At 38.1% G+C, this 21,099-nt stretch overlaps 1 protein-coding gene and 1 long non-coding RNA gene across 2 annotated transcripts in view; one reads left to right on the top strand and one right to left on the bottom strand.

The window, feature by feature from the left end:
* The first annotated feature begins 3,588 nt into the window (after positions 1–3,588).
* The window catches only part of ASIP (agouti signaling protein), a 67,725-nt gene continuing 50,214 nt past the window's right edge, over positions 3,589–21,099 (top strand). The window contains exon 1 of the mRNA XM_072026258.1: positions 3,589–3,721. The gene's annotated coding sequence lies outside the window, so the exon portion shown is untranslated. The remainder of the gene's footprint in view (positions 3,722–21,099) is intronic.
* On the bottom strand, positions 7,691–15,671 carry LOC106015979 (uncharacterized). Its single transcript, XR_003501552.3, has 4 exons — positions 15,164–15,671; positions 14,135–14,192; positions 10,818–11,154; positions 7,691–9,464 (listed from the first exon to the last, which is right to left on the bottom strand). It is a non-coding gene; the product is annotated as an uncharacterized lncRNA (long non-coding RNA).

Raw genomic sequence — 21,099 nt, 5'->3', positions numbered from 1 at the left:
TAGCATCACTATATCACTATCAAATTCCCATAATTAGGTCTAAATCTGCAGAATCCCTACTTTCCCATCTGTTCATACCATATACAAAGGAAACATACAGCAGCTGCAATGGAACAGCCAATGTTTCCCAACCTCCAGCTGGAAGACTAGTGCTGAGGCTAGCTATAATCCAGTTCCCAGATAGACTCTGCACACTTACCTGGGACTAGCAATTTTGGAGTTATTATTAGTCTCCTTGGAGAAACAAGGAAGAATAGGGCACAGATTTATCCATAGAAAATTTTGATGAATTTTTATTTTAAAAAGGGGAAAAGTAGGACAGGGAGAGAAGTGCAAAATAGTCTTGGAAATAATACTGCAAGATAAAATGATGTGACTTAGCGGTATGCAGGGAGAGGGGCAGGGCAGGGGGACACATGAAGAAAGAGCAGGCAGCTGCTCCAGTTACAGCCTTCCCATTACAGTTCCTTGCCCTGAGCTCCCAGCATTTGCACCCAAGACTATAACAATTCCATTTATTGCTTTTGATGTCCATAGATGGGATTGCTTGTCTTAAGCTAAAAATGAGTTGCCTGCAAACATAGAGATGGTATGAGAAAATACATTGCATTAACTGGCATCATGGCATTGACCTTAGCAAAATTAGCTACATAAAAGAAAATAAAATCCTTAGCGTACACAACAAAACTTGAGGAAAACATGGGTGACTTTTTTCATTGTGTCAGATTTCACAAATAAGTAAGTGAATATAAATTAAGTTCCTAAATAAATCTCAGCAGGTCATGGTTTGTATACTTTTGAATAAAATGGGATCTGCTTGAAATAATGATGAAGGAGGAAGGAAAAGACAGAGAGGCACCTTCTTATGGTTTTAAGCAACCTAGTCCTTGATCTTCTTTCATTTTTTTCTAAAAACGCTCCCATTTATCAATTCCACTTCCACGTGGCCTATCAATGACATGCTTCCTGTGTTATTCTTGTAATTAATCTATAATGTACTTTCCAGCATTGGTGGAATTTGATGTTACCTTTGTCATTATATGACCTTACAAAAAATTGAGACAAAACAGAGATAGTTTTGTACAGTGTTGTGAATATTTATTTCCAGTTTAAGGTAGCAGACTAATGAAAGTACAACAAAAGCAATATTTGAGAAAGGAAAAGGTAGTTCTTTTAAAAAGAATGATTTCTGAAGAAAGCTGCTTTCCAGAAATACAGAAGTTATGTCAGCCACCGGACAAACTGGTGTATTAGTGAGAATAAAAGGACATTGTTAGCTTGGTAGTCCATGACAGAAGTCAAGGAAGCAATCCAAGCAGAACCACAATTGATTGTAAAATGAATACACTTCCATTGCAAAAAATCATCTCAGAGCAAAGGGACATAGTAGATAGTTTTAAAAGAGACTTAAGATGATGTGTTACAGTCCTACATCTTCTCAGAGTAGGTAATAGGTAACAGAATGAAGCCAACGGGTTTTATGTCTCAGGCCTTAGTGAAAAATGCAAAGTGTATCCACTGCAGTGGCCTCGCAGTATTAGTGAACTGGGACGAAGATATCTCTTAAGCTCCAGATGTCTTCCAAAAGAAAACAAGGACAAAAATTTAATATCTATCAATTTTAGACTTCTGTCAGAGGAAAACACCCACAAAGAAACACATTGGCATAATTATGATAAGGTAAATAAGGAATGAATCAGGAATAAAATATGAATAAAACAAGAATTAAATTAGAAGAGTGGAGCAGCAATTTGGCACTGAAAACGTGTTGAAAACAATTGTATTTCACCTATGCTTAAAGAGTGACTGTGTTTTAAAATCCTTGAAATGGGCTTGGTATGGATCTGAGATAAGGTTCTGGCAAGTACTTCTGAGGATATTGTGGACAGATTGCCAGATAATATATTTTACAGCCCTTCTGTTCCCATTATTGTATTAATCCTCAGCCTCACCACCCTCCAGGTCTTCTGCACTGTGATGAGAAAGAATGATTTAGTCCTAACTGGCATCAGCAATGCTACTAATTTATTCCATCTTTACTGTAGCTTTAGAAAAGTTTTGAGGAAAAACAAAACAAAAAAAAAGTTTTATCTACAGTATTATAAGGTGAGAAAAAACATGTTCCAAAAGGCAAGAAGCTGGTCTGCAAGTTGCAAGATGTCCTTAATTTATAAGTAATTTACAAAAATTGCATAAGAAAAAAATCAGATATAATTTTTCATTTCAGAGCATCATTTGTTTCCTTTGCTGCAGAAGTGAAATTATGATCTCCATATGGAGTGCTCCAAGTCCTCTGCAGTCGTTAAACCCTAGCAGCGATGGTCATATTGACCCTAATTCAACAGAGGCTGAGATCCACCAGCAGAAATAAATCATCATTTGCATTCCAGTTCATTCCATGTTATTTTGTTTACACTAAGGAAAGATTAATTGCCTGTTATTGTTCTTATATTATCTGCCTGTATGCCTTCCCTTGTCTTATGACTGTCAAATATCAGGCAGGTAAGAATTCACAAAAAGTTTTCCTTAAGATAAAGCAGGGAAGAAGGTACTACAGATATCAGGGGTGCCTCCTTTCACACAGTGGAGCCAGGAAAAAATCCTGAATATGCCTAAGAAATAATATTTACAGTTAACACTTCCATCGAGGTTATGCAATCAAATGCGAGAAGGAAGCTGAGTGAGTCCAGTGGCACAGCGTTTTTCTCAATATCAGTGAGAATAGTGAGTGCTAAAGCACCAATTTTCTTTCTGCCTTAAATGGTGTAAACTATATGTAAAAATGATATGCCTAGCCTGACACCATAGAATCCCCGTGATTCTCTGTCCAAGTCTATATTAGTGCAAGTTTTTACTTGAAAATGGCAAAAAAAAGCTAGTCCTTGAGCTCAGGTCAAAGAGCTGAAAGAAAAGGCCTGCAGAAATTAGTTATGCCCCTTTGACATGAATGCTAGACTTCTTTCCTATATTTTTACAAAACCAGATTCAGTTTGAAGGAGACTGACACAGACTGAACAACTGAACCCGTAAAAAAGACATCAGTTTACTGTCTGATAATGGCAGGACTAGACCCTGAAGCAGGTGAGAAAAGGAAAAAATACACACACACAAACAAAAAAAAAATTAAAAAACAAAAAATAAAAATACAAACAGACATAAAGCTCTGAAATATCATGCCAGCCAAGTTATTATCAGGTATCATAAATAATGCTGTCTTTCTACTCCAAACAAACAAACAAAAATGGACTTATTTTGTAGAGTAAATCTGTATCTCGATTTTCAAGGGATGGGATATGAATCAAATTGACCTATGAATTTCACTGAAAATTAGAACCAGGAAAGAGATCCTAAACTACACTGCAATCAGTGACTACATCTGGAAAAGAAAAGAAAAAAAAAAAAATTAAGATGACTATACACTGGTGTGTTTCCTTCTCAGATGAGTTACATTTTGGAGATAGCAATAAAAGCTTCTCAGACAGGGGATCAGAAAACTGATGGATTTGTTGTGGAGGCAGTATTTTTGTCCTTTGTTGACTGTTTTGGGGTTGACTCTTTTTTTCTTTATTATGTTCGTATGTGTGTGCTTTTGTATGGAAGATGGTGCCAGATTTCCTCCTGGCTGAGAGGCTATAGCTTCTTAAAAGTGAAGGCTGTTCCAGTTACACTAGAGAGAATCCAGAGTCTTTGAGTTGAATGATTGGATCTGCTCTCTTCTCAGGTAGGAACAGAGCCTGTTGACTGTATTTCTCAAGTGTGTAACAAATCTTATTCCTATTCTTTCCTGTTCCTAAGAGTCCATTTATCTCAAAACCTTTTAGAGATATTACAAATTTTAGTGGAAGACAGAAGCTTTTGTTTGTTCAGGAAATTGTTTTGTGCTGTTCTGTATGTTTTCTTTTTCAGCCACAAATGTATGAAGACTTTTGGGAGAGGCTAATGGCTATTGTGTGATTAGAAGATACCCAATTCATGCGTATCATTTGTGAAGGCAACATTTTGAGTTAAAACAGACTATTTTAATGGCTAATTGATCTTTTGAATGAGTTGCTGATAGCATCTATCATTTACGGAGACAATAACTTGTTTTGCAGATAGAAATCCATTAGCTTTGCTATTTAGCTAAGCCTATAAACAGAGGTGCCAGAAATCACCTTATATTTTGAGCTGGTGATGATAACACTAAGGTTTTTTTCCTTTCAATACCCGTGAATCTACTTGTACATAAAGAACCTCAGAAAACATTCAGAAAGTATTTAAATGTACTGATCTTTGGGTACCTACAGAGTTCAATATGACAGTTTCTGTTTACAAGGAATTTATTTTTTCTGGAATTCTTTTCCAACAAGTACAATCTAAATTATCTTAGATTATTAATGAATCAAATTTGAATCTGATTATTATTGGTAACATAAAACAGAAGATAATATAGAAATAAATTTATAGAAATAAATTTCTATGATATGCATATGCAGCCACACAAAATTCCAACTGATGCTGCGCTGATACTCAATACCTTTTAACTTGAAATACATGCTTCTGTTTTGTAATATATTTCTTCTTTTTTGCTTTCTGAATCATTCTCAATTAAGATTTTATTATCCACTTTTATTTCTGAGTAGAATGCACAGAATGTTTTACTGCTTTAAAATACAACGTGCTGTTTTTCTGAGACTCTTGGATTTATTGCGTTTCTTTAACTACTGAAGTAGCAATAAAGAACAGTGGTTTTCTTCCTATTTTTATACTTACTCTTTAACTCACAGCTTTGTAAGGATACTTGGGAAATGATTTGACCAAATGATCTTTTACTGTGTTATTTTAATTACCAGTGAAACCTAAATGTTTCCGACATGCAGTATGTAGGGATCATCTGTTTTATTTATTTCATGTTATAAGTAGATGGTAATAAAACCTAGATAAAACAAAAACAATTGATATTAGATGTGCTAAAGAAACTTTGAAATACAAAAAGGACCTCTTTAAAACTAATGAATGGATTTTTCCGTATTTTGCTTTGCCTTTCTTTTTTCTTAGTTTTCTCAATTAGTATTAATTTGGAATGTATCAAAAGATTAGAGAGGATAATGCAGCTCATTTCTTAAAGTTACCTCATTTTACAAACAGAACTTCCCTAAAGCCTTCTGCTAAGAAATGCTTCATTTTTCCTGGGAAGATAACTGCAGCAATAACATTATGTCCATTTACAAAGCTCTTTCGATATTTTTCTTAAGAACTGCTCAGTGAGTTCACATTCTCAGTATATTGCAGGTATCAACAAGGAGATGAAAGTACATATCCATATCCATAGTTTTTTTTGTTTGTTTGTTTGTTTGTTTTTTTTTTTTTATATTTCGGGGAAAATTCAATGACTGTCATTTAAGAGTATTTCAGTAACTGTTTTTCTCTATACATACCTAGAATGTCTGATGTAGATCCTGCCTATTCTGATTCAATTTATTGCATTCCAATGTCATGGAGTTCCTTGATTGACAGTAGATTGTGAACTAAGTACCCAGTTCCAGAAGATTATTTAAAAAAAAAAAAGAAGCCCAAGAAGCGCCATCTTGTTAAAACTCTTATTACAGTTTTTTACTCTTAAAAGCATAATGCTCAAATACTGAATATTAATGTTTCAATCGAAATGTATACTTATAGCAAACTTTATGCGTAATGTTCTTTTCATGATTTTACTAATGTGACAGATAGGTGCTAGCTGTGCATTTACAGATAGCTTTGAGTTATTAAAATGGCAAAATTAATTTCAAACATACTATAACAATTTTAACATTCTGATTTAAATTGTTGCTGGAGAGTTCTGAAACAAGAATTAAGGTGCAATTTAAACAGCTTTTCTGTCTCATTTGACATCTATTGAGATGTTTTAAAGTCTATAACTAAGCACAGGTTAGTGCTTTCCTGGCTCTCGCATAATTTACTCTTTATTTGTTCTTCCTTTCTTTTCCAAAATATAAGTTGTACGTGATTAGCTTAACGCTGTCTTTCAAAATGCCATATTTCTACCCCTTTAGTATATGAGCTTTGTTGAAATACACTGTGCAGAGAAGTCTTCATGTTGAAGAAATGCAAGCTACAAGTTTACGTCTTTTTCTCAAAGTAAAAGTTAAAAATCAGTCTGTCTAAGACTTATACAACTGTAGAAAATAACCTTGTTATTTTTGATAAGGCTGAGTCCTTTTTGAACCATGTAGTCAAAGTCTGAAACTTTAATTTAGTTTAGGAAAGAAAAAAGTACGTATCTGTTTAGAAGGCAAAAGCAGCCTTGCAGGTAAAATTGTACTTGCCTCATTAGCTATGTTGCTTTTTCAGATTTTCCATAAAGTTGACAAAACAAAAGCTTTAATGATAGAGAAAGCTGTTTCTGCTCATGAAATAAAAACAAACAGACAATAAATTAAAAAAAAATAAAATAAAATCTAGATTCATATTTATACCAGGAACAAATGTTAACAACGTTAAACAAAGCTTAATATATAGTTAAGTACTGACAGAAATGGAGTTCTCACTGTCCTGTCAAAAAATATGAATATGAAATATGAACTTCTAACATATCCAAGTCAGAAAGGATCTTAAATAACCATTGCTTTTTAATAATGTGAAAATTAAATTCTTACATGTTTATCATAGTCATCTTTCGTAGAGTCATGCTTTCAATCTCCTATGTGGTATAACAGATTGTTTTCATATTTGGAAACTTCTAAACCTCATTTTCTAAGCAACTAACATCCATAACTCACTCAATGTCTCGCTGAAACACGGAGAAGCCTCCCCACTAGGTTGGTGGGTTGAAGAACCTTTCTACAGAGTTTTTCATGTGGGACCACAGGTGTTAAAAGATATGTTGAAATGGTCCATGTCTTGCAAAACCTGATTTACGTGCTAAACTTTACACTCCAGATGGGATAATTGGCTTCAGTAAAGTGTTGTACAGTATTTAAACAAGGATTTTTATTATTATTGATAATTATATTGTATATTATATATTATTTTAATTATTTAAACAAGTAAAAATATCTTTGTAGGATCTAGGCTTGTCCACCATAAAACCAAAATCAACCCATTTTCAGTCATTCTGTAGGCAGAAGCCCAGCTTGACTCTTCCCTGTTCCCCCTCTCTCCCAGTCTCCATCCCCAGCCCATCAGCTTCGGCAAATGTTTAGCTTCAGGGTTGGGGTTTTGGTGTTGCTTCAGATTAGTACTTGAGAAGTGAACTTAGAATTTTCCTAGCACAGGTAAATGAGCAAACTCTGTTTACAGCAATGTTGGACACCATCTTATAGTAGCAGTTTATACAAGAACCCATTACTGCATTAATTGAAAGCAGGAGCAATAATTTTTTTAAGTGGCAAAATAAGTTTGAAAAGTATGCCCAAGGTGAAAATAAAAGACAAGAGAAATGTATTAAAGGAAGTAATTGTGGGATCCAAGAATGTGCACACCCTGTGAAAATCTACACCTGAACTTCCATTTAATGATGACATAAAAAATTTTCAGTCTAAACTTTCTGGGGAAAGAAAGAAGGAAAAAGATTCTGCAAAATTTTTCTTTTTTTTTTCTTCTTTTCTTTCTTTTTTTTTTTTTTTTTTTTTTTTTACAAGCTATACACAATTCACTGAAGATGTTATTTTATGGAGACAAAATACACTAGCAGATTTGGCTAAAAGAAAGGAAAAGACAATGTCAAAATATAACACTTATGAATAACGTTGCCTTTCAACATTTTCTTTATGAAATGTATTGACATCTTCATTCTGTGTGTACCTTAAACAAAAGTGCTAAAGAATCTAGGCAATAGAAAGGAATGTCAAGATGTGTTCATTTAACTAAAATTTATTTTGCAATTTTCCCTATTATATTCAATGTTTAAAAATATATAAAATACAAAACCAGCATTTAACATATTTCATTTTTGAGGAAAGAGTCTGTGGTGCAAACACTTTGAGAAACTTTAATTTTATTTTCTATTTTGACATTAAATAGGATTTATGGATTTGTCCTGGATGTCTACTTTGATATAATTTTCTCATCATTTTAAATATTCTTGGAATAAGGATTTGTTGCAGAACTTCTGGTTAGAAAGCATTGCTCCCAATGGTATCTGAAGTTAGAAGGTCAACCTGCATCTCCTTTTGGGGAAGGGTTACGTTTGAACCATGCCTGAAGCACCTTAAATGCTTTTATTCTCCATGAGAAAACCTCAGTCCAAGAGTAAATGCCAACAATTTATCTGCAGTGAATAGCAAAGTCAAATAAAAAAATACTGGTCCTTAAGCACTGGGGCACGTTGAGATCTTGTACTTTGATTTAGTTGATCCGAACTGACACTTTTATTAAGCCAAGGATCAAATTATGATAATTTCAATTGAGATAAAAGGTACTACCCTGCATCCAAGCCGGGAGAAAGGTTTGATGATCTGATTTATGGTAACCAGAACTTTTCAGGAGTCTCTTTTCTGTTCTAAGCAGGTTCTCTGGTCTATGCAATCAAAAACACAGATTTTAGCTAGTGGTTGAGATATAAATCTAGGTCTGCACTAATGTTACTTCATAATTTAACAGTCCTGGGTAGAGAACTACGCCAAACAATAGAATAAGAGTACTGCAATTTATCATTAGAGCTTCTTTTGCCTGGAAATGATATAAACTGTGTCTGTAGAAGAGGACATGGGGATACAAACACACAATCTCAACACACACCAAGTTTGGTTAGTATGCTTTCGACCTTGATTTTTCTTACTGGAGATGCATGCTGCCTCTACTATATAGCAGGCCAGACAATGCAAAGAATAAATCACTCTCAACAGGTTGTGAACTACTAAGAAGTTTGTCTTTGGCTACAATGGCAGCAACACTTCTAGCAGTGAAAAAGACTGTCCATACCAGGTATAGATACATTCTTAACATCCAGTATATCTATCTATATTATATATTAAGACAAATGCAATGAGATTCATCCTTAGGCAACACAACAGAACACAACTCTTGCTTTTTTTTTTTTTTTTTTTTGCTTTTTGTTATTGGTAGGAAAAAAATAAAAATAAAAAAAACAACAGTCATTGTAGGTTGACAAACTTTCACAGCTGAATAAACAATTTCTGAGCTTTTTTTTTTTTTTTTTTAAACAAAGCTTTCAATTAAAACAAACAAAGAAAGAAACAAGCAAACATAGTGATTGATACCTGAAGGATGGGAGCCTGGATTTCTGTCTTGCCACTTATCATAAGAACAAATGTCATTTATCTCTCATGTGCGGTGGGAGTCAGGCAAGTACCTGATGCAGAGGCACCACTCATAAGCAGCTCCTTGTCAGCTTGAACAGGCAGCAGCAGGCTAGCAAAGATGCTGCTCTGGATTTTGCCCTGAGCTGTGTGTAGCAGCAGCTCAAACCATCAGTTCTGAAGAGCCAGTGTATTGCTACAAGCTGTATGCAGGAGTGAGGACTCCTGCAGAGCAAAATGAAGAGGAGGCTGGTGTGATTATGGAGCAGAAAACAATGAATATACACTAATAAAAACAAGCAGTGAGCTAATAGAATATGGAGTTAAGATAGACCCAAGAATTTAGATAAGAGCCAACATAGTTTTTGCAGAGCAAAATCTTTCCCAGAAATACAAAAATGTTAAGGCGTAAAGAGGCAGAGATAAATACCAGCTGCTGATATACCACATATTTTTATTTTTTAAATGTGACTTTCAACAGTGCCTTTATGAAGATGTTTAAAGAAACCATGCTGTCATGGAAAAAGAATTAACTGCAAGACTTTATGCTAGCTTTGTATTACCAGTTTAAAAGGCAGGAAAGAATGGTTATTTTTTCAGAAAGAAGTCCAAAGGGATTTATGGGATGCTCATAGCTGCCACATGATATCATTCCCTTTTCCAGGTTACTTAATACAAAGTGTGTTTTTAAGTACAGTTATTCAGAATAACCATGCACAGAGCAGAGGTTTTGCAACAAAGGTAAAAAAAAAAATAAATCATCAGTGAGAAGAAACAGATATGGAAAGTGAAGTCTGAGTCTGGAAAGAGTTTATGGAGACATCAGAGTGACTTTCTAAATCAATTCTTAGAACCGAAATAATAAAGATAGCACATTAGAAAGGAAAATTAAACAGGAAAAGAAGATCTGGCTGCATAAATCAATGAAGTACCCATGTTTGGATCTCTACATACAGTCATAAACATCAAAAAAGTCCACAAAGAGGCAAAAAACATTACTAGAGCTGGGGAACCACTTCCTATCCAAATAAAACTGTAACACAGGTTCTCAGAAGAGATGACGGAGGAACATGTAAGTGAAAGGCCTAAAACACAGTCAACAATATTTATTTAATTCAGGAATTCAACTACATAATCAGACAACTGCTTTAGTAAAAGATACATAAAATAAGTAAGCAAGTTGTCAATCTCCTTTACACGGGACACTATTGAAGAAGTAAAAAAAATAATGTACTTAATGCACTTTTGACCTATTATGGCAGTTCTTCAGAAAGGGGTATCATCTAATTTTCTCAGATCCAGAACAGTGTTTAAAGAAATAGTTTCCTTCTACTCTGGCAGCAGAACATTTGTGATAAAAACATTATTACACTTCCCCATACAAGTGCTTGTTTTACCCAGACAGCCCAAGCTGTGCCATGCTGATGGGGCATTGAATTCTTACATTTTTTGAAAAGAAATATTAGGTATGTAGAACAAATGAACATTAAAGTCTGAATCACTACACAAAAGTAGAACTTCTGAAAATCATTCCCATTTGCTGCAGTTATAGAAATGCACAAGCAATTGTGCTCTCACCTTCTGGCGTGCCCAGTGGAAAAAGCACCAAGCAGGAGCAGTTGTCAGTTGTGACATTTCAGCTCTTAGTCTGTGCTTCATGCCATTTCAAACTGACCATTCCCATTCATTACTGGGCAGATGACATCCTTGGCAGTCAGAGCCGCTTTGATTCCAGTGATACCCTGCTAACTCTGAGGTTTCAGGCGTCACTTCCTCACTTTTCTGTAGACCCAACACAATTTATCTCAGCACTTCATTCCCTCCTCCATAAGGGTTTTTGATGCAATGCTGTATTCTTCTCGGTGTTGTCTTTTGGGTAAGCATACTAATATCTCGTGACCATTGGCATATATTGCTGTAGGCAATGTAAGATAAAATAGTGCAAAAGATGGGATATTTTTAATTGATATTCTTTTATTTAGAGGCCTGGATGTATAGCACTTTTCCTGTGGCAAGCTAAAGTTCTCTAAAGTAATGACTCTGACACCCCAAAGGAAAGCAACTCATGCTAATCTTTCAGCTGGGCCATTTGCAGTTGAAACATGGCCTGGGTCTGAAACTCATCCCATTGACCTAACCTGTCCAGGTCCTTCTGCAGGGCCTTCCCACACTCCAGCAGATCAACACTTCCCTCTAACTTGGTGTAAACTTACTGAGGGCGCACTCAATTCCCTCTTCCAAATCATCAATAAAGATATTAAAGAGGATGGGCCCCAACACCAACCCCTAGGGAACACCGCTCATGACCAATTGCCAGCTGGATTTCACTCCATTCACCACCACTCTGGGCCCAGCCATCCAGCTAGTTTTTATCCCAGCAAAAAGTGCACCTGTCAACAAAAATTACTGAGAACAACATTTTCTGCACTGGTCTTGGCACCAGTAGAGATGCTCACTCTCTTGTGTGTCTTTAGCAGCTGATTTAAATTGTAATGACTGCAATGGCTTACCCGAAGTGGTTGTTTCTGTTCTGTCTGCATCACATTTTAATTCTGAGAACAAAAGTTTGTGTTTTTTTTTTTTGTTTTGTTTTTTATAGCCAGCTATTTTCTTAATGCTGCTTGTAAATAGCTATGCTAGAGTCTGTGTTGCTATAGTGTTTGGTATGAAACAATCTACCCAATATTTAAATGTTTTGGCAGTAAACAGCTTTCTGCTAGCTCATTACTACCAACGGGAGCAGAACAGAACAGAACTCTGCAGATCCTTGGCACATAACAGAAGTCACGTTTGTACAACCATGCAGGCACAACCCTTTACTGTATATCACCAAATACAGCTTTAATCTGAATTCAGAGGTTAGTAAGTATTTGAAGCAATACAATTTTATAGTCCCATGCCATATAGAAATTGTTGAGCTAATATCTTTCTAATGCTGTATAAATGCCAACACTGTAGGACTGAACCTCCTGTTTGTCTGATTGTAAGGATATAGGTACTCTGAATGGTAACACCTGTAATGTCACGTACTTATTTCTTGAGTAGAACACTGACATGTCTTAGTACAGTGTTCAGTTATCCTACGAGGTCTCCATTGAGTGTCATTTGACTAGCATTACTAGTGACGCCAGAGGTATCTTCTAGCATTAGGGTTGTTTTTTTGGATTCATCAAGCTTGCATTCTCTGCTCTAAGCATGCTAGTAGTCTATAGACCTCACTTTAGCCTTCACTTACGTTACACTCCCTCAGAGCTCATGCAGGCCAAGTTTTCATCCTACACAAGGTTTTCAGTACTGACTACTCGTACATAGTTTTCAAATCACACTAAACCAACAATCAAAACCAAACATGGGCTCACAGAGTACTGGCAGGGACAACAACAGAGGCTGCAGGTTGGAAGATGATCTTCGTTTTCAGTTTATGCTGCAGATAGGCAGGAATGCTGAATGCCATTCACCGAAGTGCAGCAAGCAATGATACAGACAAAGGACTGCATCAGCTCATACAGTGGATCCTTCCCTCTTTTTAAGATCATTTGGGTACCCTCACCAGTCCAGTGCCAACAGAAAAACTCCAGAGATGCACAGACACTCCAAAATAACACTGCATAGCATTAATTCAGGTACTTAAAGACACCGAGATGTGTTAGAGTGAAGCAGTGGATGGATCTGTTGAGCCATTTGCTTTACCCGGTGAAGCAAAGACACTTAGTCACTAGGATCTACACTTCAGTAATTGAAGTGCTATCAGTAACATTAGTTTGTTTCAAGATTCAGTGTTATTCCCAACAGAGCTTTTGTTTCTTTCTTTGTTTTTCTTCTTATTATTTCTTTTATAGATCTACAAGCCTTCACAGGCAAGTTACCAGGTGGCTTCTTCATTCAATCCTGCCATATAGGAGTGTCTCTAAGTACTGATATCAGTCTGCAGTCAGGACATTACTCATAATTTTTCCAGTTAAATTTAAGTAATTTCCATCTCATACTGTTTTGGATAACAAAATTGTTGAGTTTCTCTGCTTTCTTGATGAAGAAAACATTTTGTTCATTCTGAAGATGCAATGTAGTTAAAGAATAAAAAGCATGTGCTGCTCATTTCTCTACAAGTCCAGTTACAGCAGTTAGGTAAATGGCATGCAAAAATGCCCTTTGACATGTAAATTAGACACTCTAGAAAGCTAGTAAATATTTCTGTGGTTCAGTGGGAGGTGTAGTCTTCGCTTGTTTGGGGAAACACTGACACTCAAATCTATGCAAATAAGCAATGGTCTTTGGCCACAAAAGAACACTTGTTTTTGCTTCCAAACAAAAACTTGTCATTTATGGCTTTGTATGCACTGGATGGAAATTTGAAACATGCGGATAGGCTGTACTCACCAAGCAGTTCTGTTCTACACATTGGTATTTCAATGTTGAAGGACTATTGTACAACACTGCAGAAAAAGTGGATGTTGCACACAAAGGCTTTTCCTGAATCTCCCTGTCCTTCCCACCTGCCAAAGATCTCACAGGACTGTGTTTTTGAGATGCTCTCCTGTGTCCTGCTCATACACGGAGATGATGTGAAGAAATGTATGCAAATGGGGGGGGTGGAGGGAAGAAGGATTGTTTATTTTTGTTTTCTTTTTTTTCCTAAAAGGGGAGGTTTGTGTGCTGAGGAGTGAATGTGGGAGTTTTTAGTGTTGAATAAAGCCCTTCTGCCCTCTTTCTTTTTTTTTTTTCCCCTTCATTTTTTGTCCTCTTTTGTTTTCATTTCTCTTTTTTTCTTCTTTCATTTATATGTGGGCACTTTCAAAACATTGCTCTTTTTGGGTGAAGGAGTCACCCCAATTCTTTTGGGGGAGCCCAGCTCCCTCCTGGCTCCCTGGCTAGCACAGAACTTTCCCCAGGCTCACCTGCTTGCACTGCTCTCAGCTTGTGGATGTTCCATACACCTTCCAGCTTGGGAATATCCTGGGCAGCAGCATATGAAATATCTGTGTTAGTTTTAAAACACCACATGCTAAATTATTGTCCTGGTTTTGGCTAGGATAGAGTTAATTTTCCTTGTAGTAGCTGGTATAGTGCTGTGTTTGGGACTTAGGATGAGAATAATGTTGATAACACACTGATGTTTTAATTGTCGCACAGCAGTGCTTACACTAAGCCAAGGACTTTTCAGCTTCTCACACTGCCCTGCCAGTGAGGAGGCTGGGGTGCACAAGGAGCTGGGAGGGGACAGACCCAGGACAGCTGACCCCAACTGGCCAAAGGGGTATTCCATGCCATATGGTATCCTGTTGAACAATTAATATGGGGGGGCTGACCTGGGGGGAGGGCACCACTGCTTGGGGATGGGATGGGCCCAACCAGACAGGTGAGTGGCAAGCAACTGCATTGTGCATCACTTGTTCTGTACACATTATTCTTATTACTATTTTTATTTCTATTTCTTCTCTGTCCTATTAAATTGTCTCTATCTCAACCCATAAGCTTTTACTTCTTTTTTTCATGATTCTCACCCCCATCCCACTTGAGGGGTGGGGAGGGTGAGTGAAAGGCTGTGAGGTACTGAGCTGCCTGCCAGGTTAAACCACAACTATAAAAGAATTTCTCACTAGCAGGGGTAGATCTGGGGCAATAACTTTGCCTGGCCACCCCTTCTGACATCCAAATCAGAGGTCTTGCTGCACTAGGGCAACTGCAGTTTGTGTTTTGATGTTTCCTTAGGAAGTCTAAATCAACGTCTATATTAAAAAGAGGGAAATCTAAAAATACAACCAAAAAAATATAGCCCTCGATGACTTTAATAATAGTGCTGCAATCAGCACAGTGCAAAACTGCATCTAGCTTTAACTGGTGTGAGCCCAAGGAGAGGTGCTGCAAGGACTTTTCTGTGAGGAGGAACCATCCCTTCTTCTGCCCCATCCCACTGAGCAACTCACCCTTTGTAGGCGTATCAGAAGTCTGCAATGAGTCAGGAAGCTGTCTTCCACACTCTGCAGGAACCTCCTAGGCTGCTTCCTCAGGGCTGTGTTGCATTTCCAGCACACGTCTGGGAAGTTGAAGTCCCCCATGAGAACAAGCACTGGCGATTGAGCGACTTCCGCCAGGTGCTTACAGAACGCCTCTTCTGCCTCTTCATCATGGTTTGTCGGTCTATTACAGACCCCCACCAGGATGTCTGCCTTGTTGGCCAACCCTCTGATCCTTAACCACAGGGACTCTACCTTACCATTCCCAACCCCGAGCTCAACAACATCAAAACACTCTCTAATATAGAACCATGTCACCTCCCCTCCTAAGTTGCCTGTCCCTTCTGAGGAGCTTGTAGCCATCCATCGCAGCACACCAGTTGTGGGAGCGGTCCCACCGCATTTCATTGATGGTGACTAGGTCATAGTTTAACTACCACACAACAGCTTCCAGCTTCTCCCGTTTGTTGCCCATACGGTGTGCATTGGTGTAGATGCATTTCAGTTGCACCATTGCCCTCACCCCCAAACCCTGTGAATGCTCCCCCAGTCTAACCTCTCTTGAGCCTCATTTCATCCCTTTCCCCCTTCCTACTTGATTTAAAGCCCTCTCAGTGGGTCTTGACAGCACCTGGGCTGGGATCTGTTTTCCCCTTTGAGACAGGTGGGACCCATCTGCAGCCATTAGGCCAGGTGGAAATGCAGTGATGGGAAAAAAAAAAAAAAAAATACCCTTCTACTGATTCCCAACTACTTTCCATTTAGTTGCAGGTTTGAACCACTGGTCCCATGAAAAGATACCTTGGATAAACACACTAATCAAAATCTGAATTTCAGTGTTGCAGGTTCACATATTTAAAGTTAGCAGTGCTCTTTAATGTTATAATGCATAAGGACATTGATTTCAATCTAGTTAAAAGGGATATAAAGGGCTGGCACTTCTTTTTCTGCTCACTCTGGGTCGTATGACTTCATTTTCCTTTTATACAATTTTTCCTTCATTTATTTCTTCATTTGAATAGAGGAAGGAATAAATGCCTTGCTGTTTAAGTAGCTGAATAACCAACTTTCTGGTTCATTTCTGAGTATACTTCCAACTCTTCTTTACCCCTGGGTCTCTGCAGTTTGTACCTCTGTCTTTCCTTGAGGAACTGGCAGCCTTCACATCTTTTGCTTTTCCTTGCCATTGCTTTACCATGTCTGAATTGGCACACTTTCTGTATTTAGGTCCTAATGTTTACCATACACATTAGTACCAAGACTGGCGTTATCTGAACCAGGAGAGCAGCTACACAATATCGGCAGAAAGAAGTTGTCAGGCTTCCTGCACAAGAGCATCCATTGCATCCCACATCACTACTGCACACAACACGCGGTATGCCAGCCCCCAGGTAGGCAGCTGATATGACCACCACCTGTAAAAGCATGCCGCCACCATCTGCAGAGAGCATCCACCTGAAACACTGGAGGAGGATTTGGAACCGTCTCCGTGCTGCCGTCCTGAGCCGGGCAGGGTGTGCCGGCAGCAGCTGTCCAGTTCAGCACCATTGTGGCACCAGAGCAGCTGGGGTTGTACCCAAACAATTAAAACAAGAAGGCATGAAGAAGATGATAGATTATAAAATATATGACTGTTAAATCTATTAAAAAAAACAAACAAAAACAAAACAAAACAAAAAAAAAAAACAGCATCTAGTGGGTTTAGTTCTACTTTAGTCCATCTCCAGTTCTAGAGATGCAATAACGGGATTTAATGCAGATCAGAGATTCAGGCAGATGCTGATTAGTTTCTTCAAGACTAGAATATTCTGATCTGTGGAATGACAGAGAAAAACATAATGCCTTACCATCTAATTTAAACCATTTGATCTTCTTTTGGGGAAGAGATAGGAAGAGGAAGAAAGGGGAAAAGAAACTGCTCTTGCAGCCAGCATATCACAGACTAGAGTTCAGATTGCTAAGAAATGACTGTTGGGAGTATGCATTTCTTTGCACAGCACTGCAACCTCCGCAGCTTTGAGTCAACTACAGCAGAAGGTATCTTTTAGCTTCTTAAAGAAAAGCAAATGTATGAGAATCCGACATAGGCACTGACTGAAGGTAGATGAAACTGGCAATGACTCCGCAATTTTTTTTTTCCCTTGTAGTGCTGTGCTTATTCAACTAAAATATCTTGGAAGGAAGTGCTAATAATGATATCATTTGTGCTTTGAAACACTCTTCTCTCTATGTATTTTACCCACTTTACACCAGCAGTTAATCCACATGAAATTCAAATGTTCCAAGAGTTCCTCTCCCACACAGTGTGTCTTTGGCAACTTTAATTGTTAAGGAGAAATGAAACAAATGAAAACAATTTGGAAATACTGCATAAATAAAGCAAAACAATAATGGAAGAATACATATGTTTTTTCCAAGAGCTTAGGGAACAGACTGTAAGAGAGCTTTTAAAAAAGTGTTGACAGAAATGAGGAAAATTTATATAAGAGACCTTTTTGTTTAATTACAATTGTTTTCAGGGAATGAGCAACAGCAAAACCCGCTCAGCTTTGGAAAAAAAAAAAAAAAAAGTCAGTCATTCACATGAACAATCACATATGCACTTCTATGAATAGCCTATTCAGCTCCAAATAGTGATGGTACTATATCCCCTTGTGGTGTTGCTTTAAGACGAACTCAAATTTGGTGAGACTGCACGATATAGCACAGCAGGAAGTTCGTAGTGGAATTACAGGTCAGTAACAGCAGATGACCCACAGGGGTCAACACAGTCAACATTTGTGAAGGCAGCATTCACAACATGCCCATTTCAGAGGTTTTTATTTTCACCCAAATCTAACCTGGTACCATTGCCTGACTGCCAGTTAGAGGCTGAAGTGCAAGTGCATTCAGCCACAACACAAACCCAAGGGTGAGAAATGGAGTCTGCAGCTCTGCAAGAGCGAGACCGGGGAGTCCTGGTGGACAGCAGGCTGACCATGAGCTAGCAACGTGCCCTTGTGGCCAAAAAGGCCAGTGTTTCCTGGGGTGCATTCGGAAGAGTGCTGCCAGCAGGTCAAGGGAGGTGATCCTGCCCCTCTGCTCAGCCCAGGTGAGGACACACCTGGAGCATTGTGTCCAGTTCTGGGCTCCCCAGCACAGGAGGGACATGGAGCTCCTGGAACTAGTTCAGAGGAGGGCTATGAAGATGATCAGAGGACTGGAGCACCTGTCATATGAGGACAGGCTGAGAGAAGTGGGCCTGTTTAGCCTGGAAAAGAGAAGACTGAGGGGAGAGCTCATCAGTGTGTATCAATATCTGAGGGGAGGGTGTCAAGAGGATGGAGCCGGTCTCTTTTCAGTTGTGCCCAGCGACAGGATGAGAGGCAACAGACACAACACAGGAGGTTCTAGCTCAATATGAGGGGGCACTTCTGTACTGGGAGGGTCACAGAGCACTGGGACAGGCTGCCCAGAGAGGTTGTGCAGTCTCCTTCCCTGGAGATATTCAACCCCCACCTGGATGCCTTCCTGCACAATGTGTTCTAGGTGACCCTGCCTGGCAGGGTGGTTGGACTAGGTGATCTTCAGAGACCATTTCCAACCTCAGCTGTTCTGTGATTTCCTTCAGAAATGCACTCCTAGTCTGAACTAAGGCACTAATGTAGAGATCTCTCTACTTCGCGTATGCACTAGGCACATAGAAGCACTTTCTAACATAACTGTGTAGTCTTCATTAGATCCAGACTCTTATACACAGTTGTAATAGGTATTATGTTTCTTAATGCTTGTTTCATTTAAAAATAATTACTTGCTGGTTACTATTAGTTATTTGCAACTTTGGTTAGCTACAGTCTATCTGGATTGCTCATCAGTAACCACAAGGAGAGAATTTTCAGGCTGCATGCCAGCTAGCACTGTTTCTCATTCAGCTTCCAAAAGTCCCCCAAAAGAAAATCAATACCTTTTGGTCAAATAAAAAACAAAACAAAAACCAACAAAAAAACACTACATTGACCACTTCAGTTAACTGATTCATTACTTCCTCACCCACTATCATCAGTGGAAAATAAAACAATTGGATCCCAGTAATAAGAGCATAATCCTAAGATGACATTTGTGGTTCTGTAATCAGAAAAAGCTTTTCATAGTTGCCAAATAATTGCATGTCCATTTGGTAGCACTTACGTACCTAACTACCTAATTGTTTCCATGAGAAAGTTATCCTGCCTCACTACTCCTTTCAAATGGTTTCCATGTGCAAACTCCAGGCAGACTTCACGTCCATGTGAGAGCATAGGCTTATGACCATCCTGTTATGCTGTAACAGTTGAGGCCACACTGGTATTTGCATCATCCAGCCACCAGAACAAACACGGGACCATGATGCAGGTAGATTAGATACAACACCCTGAGCAAAGGGGGAGAGTACCAGGGCAGCAAAGCACATTTCTGTTCCAGCACATATGCTTTCCTTGAATAGCATCTCTTCCTGCTACTGCTGTAGGCAAAAGTACAGCATTAGGCAGACAGCTGCTCTGCCCTGGTAAGAATTGCTTGGTTTCTTATATGTTCATCATAAAACTAAACATCTTGGATGGCACCAAGGGTAGGGCTCAATGGGAAAGGCTGGCTTTCTGGGACTCAGTTGTTCTAGAAGCAAGGTCTCCCAATACTTTCAGACACTTTCATGCCCAGGTACCATCCTCAATACTGTCTTTCCTGAAGACTTTCTTTTCAGGAAATGCTTCGTATGTTTGTGCAATATGTACATTAAAGAGAAAAAAGACATATTTGTCTTTAAATTTGTCAAACAAATAATTAGTAAATTAGTGCCTGATCTGGACAGTATTCTTTTTGAAAATTTATTTTTATTTTTTGAAAGTAAGACTTCCGTTAAGATGATCATTTGCCTTCCAGTTGCCACAAAGACTGCAGAGCTTTCAGGACTAAGACTAATTTCAAAACCATCTACTTTCTGCTGAAACAATGTCAAAAAAAAAAAAAAAGAAAAAAAAAAAAAAAGAAAAAACCTATGGTTTTGTTGTGATTTTTTAGCCTTTTTTTTTTTTCTCTCCTTAGAGTATCAGTCCTTGCATATGGATTATTGTATTTGAATCATCACTACAGACCTATGTTCTTATTCCCGTAACTCTTATTTTCCATGGCAGTAATCACAGAATTTCAATCTCTTTCACCACCGGTTGTCTGGTTTTCATCTTGAAACTATGGCACTTCAATGTCATAAGTCAGGTTATCTAGGAAGATTTTCTTGTTTCTTTATGTTTGCTCAGTTAGCACAGAAAGGAAACAGAAAAGAAGTTAGCAGTCAGATACGGCCAGAACATGAGTCAGGGACTGACTTCCATGCAGCTGGATGCAATCTCTGCTCCAGCAGAGAGAACTCCTGAACAATGAAGCCAATATCCAGCTTCCTCCTCCCTACGCCCATGAACACCAATATATTTCAAGAAGCGGTCATTTAGAGCCAAATCTCATCCAAAGTGCACATCACACAAGTGCTTTCAGTTAAAAGCACACAAAATAATTCTATAACTCCTGCTTTCAGATCAAAAGTTTTCTTTTAATTTCTTAGTTAGATGATTGAATTTTCATCACATGTACGTTTCAAACAACGTAAAAGCGGTTTCTCTGAAACTACTTAACGATGCTAACAAGTGGCAGATGCAATGAACCCAAAGCTCTTAACTGCATTCTCCATTACAGCTGAGTGAGCCTACCTCCACATTTATATGCCAATGCTCAGTAAGATCCCTTCAGTAGTAAATTGGGCTTCAAAATAAGACCTAATTTCACTATTATAAATGAGACCGACTTAGGAAACACATCTTTATAGTAATAAGGTGGGTTGGTTTTTTTTCTTTGAAGTTTTGAAGAAGTAGGATGGTATTTGCCTACATGTTGAA

This window comes from Anas platyrhynchos, chromosome 21 (assembly GCF_047663525.1).
Source record: "Anas platyrhynchos isolate ZD024472 breed Pekin duck chromosome 21, IASCAAS_PekinDuck_T2T, whole genome shotgun sequence".
NCBI lineage: Eukaryota > Metazoa > Chordata > Aves > Anseriformes > Anatidae > Anas > Anas platyrhynchos.
The sequence above is the reverse complement of the archived record's forward strand: the minus strand, read 5'-3'. Positions and strand labels throughout refer to the sequence as shown.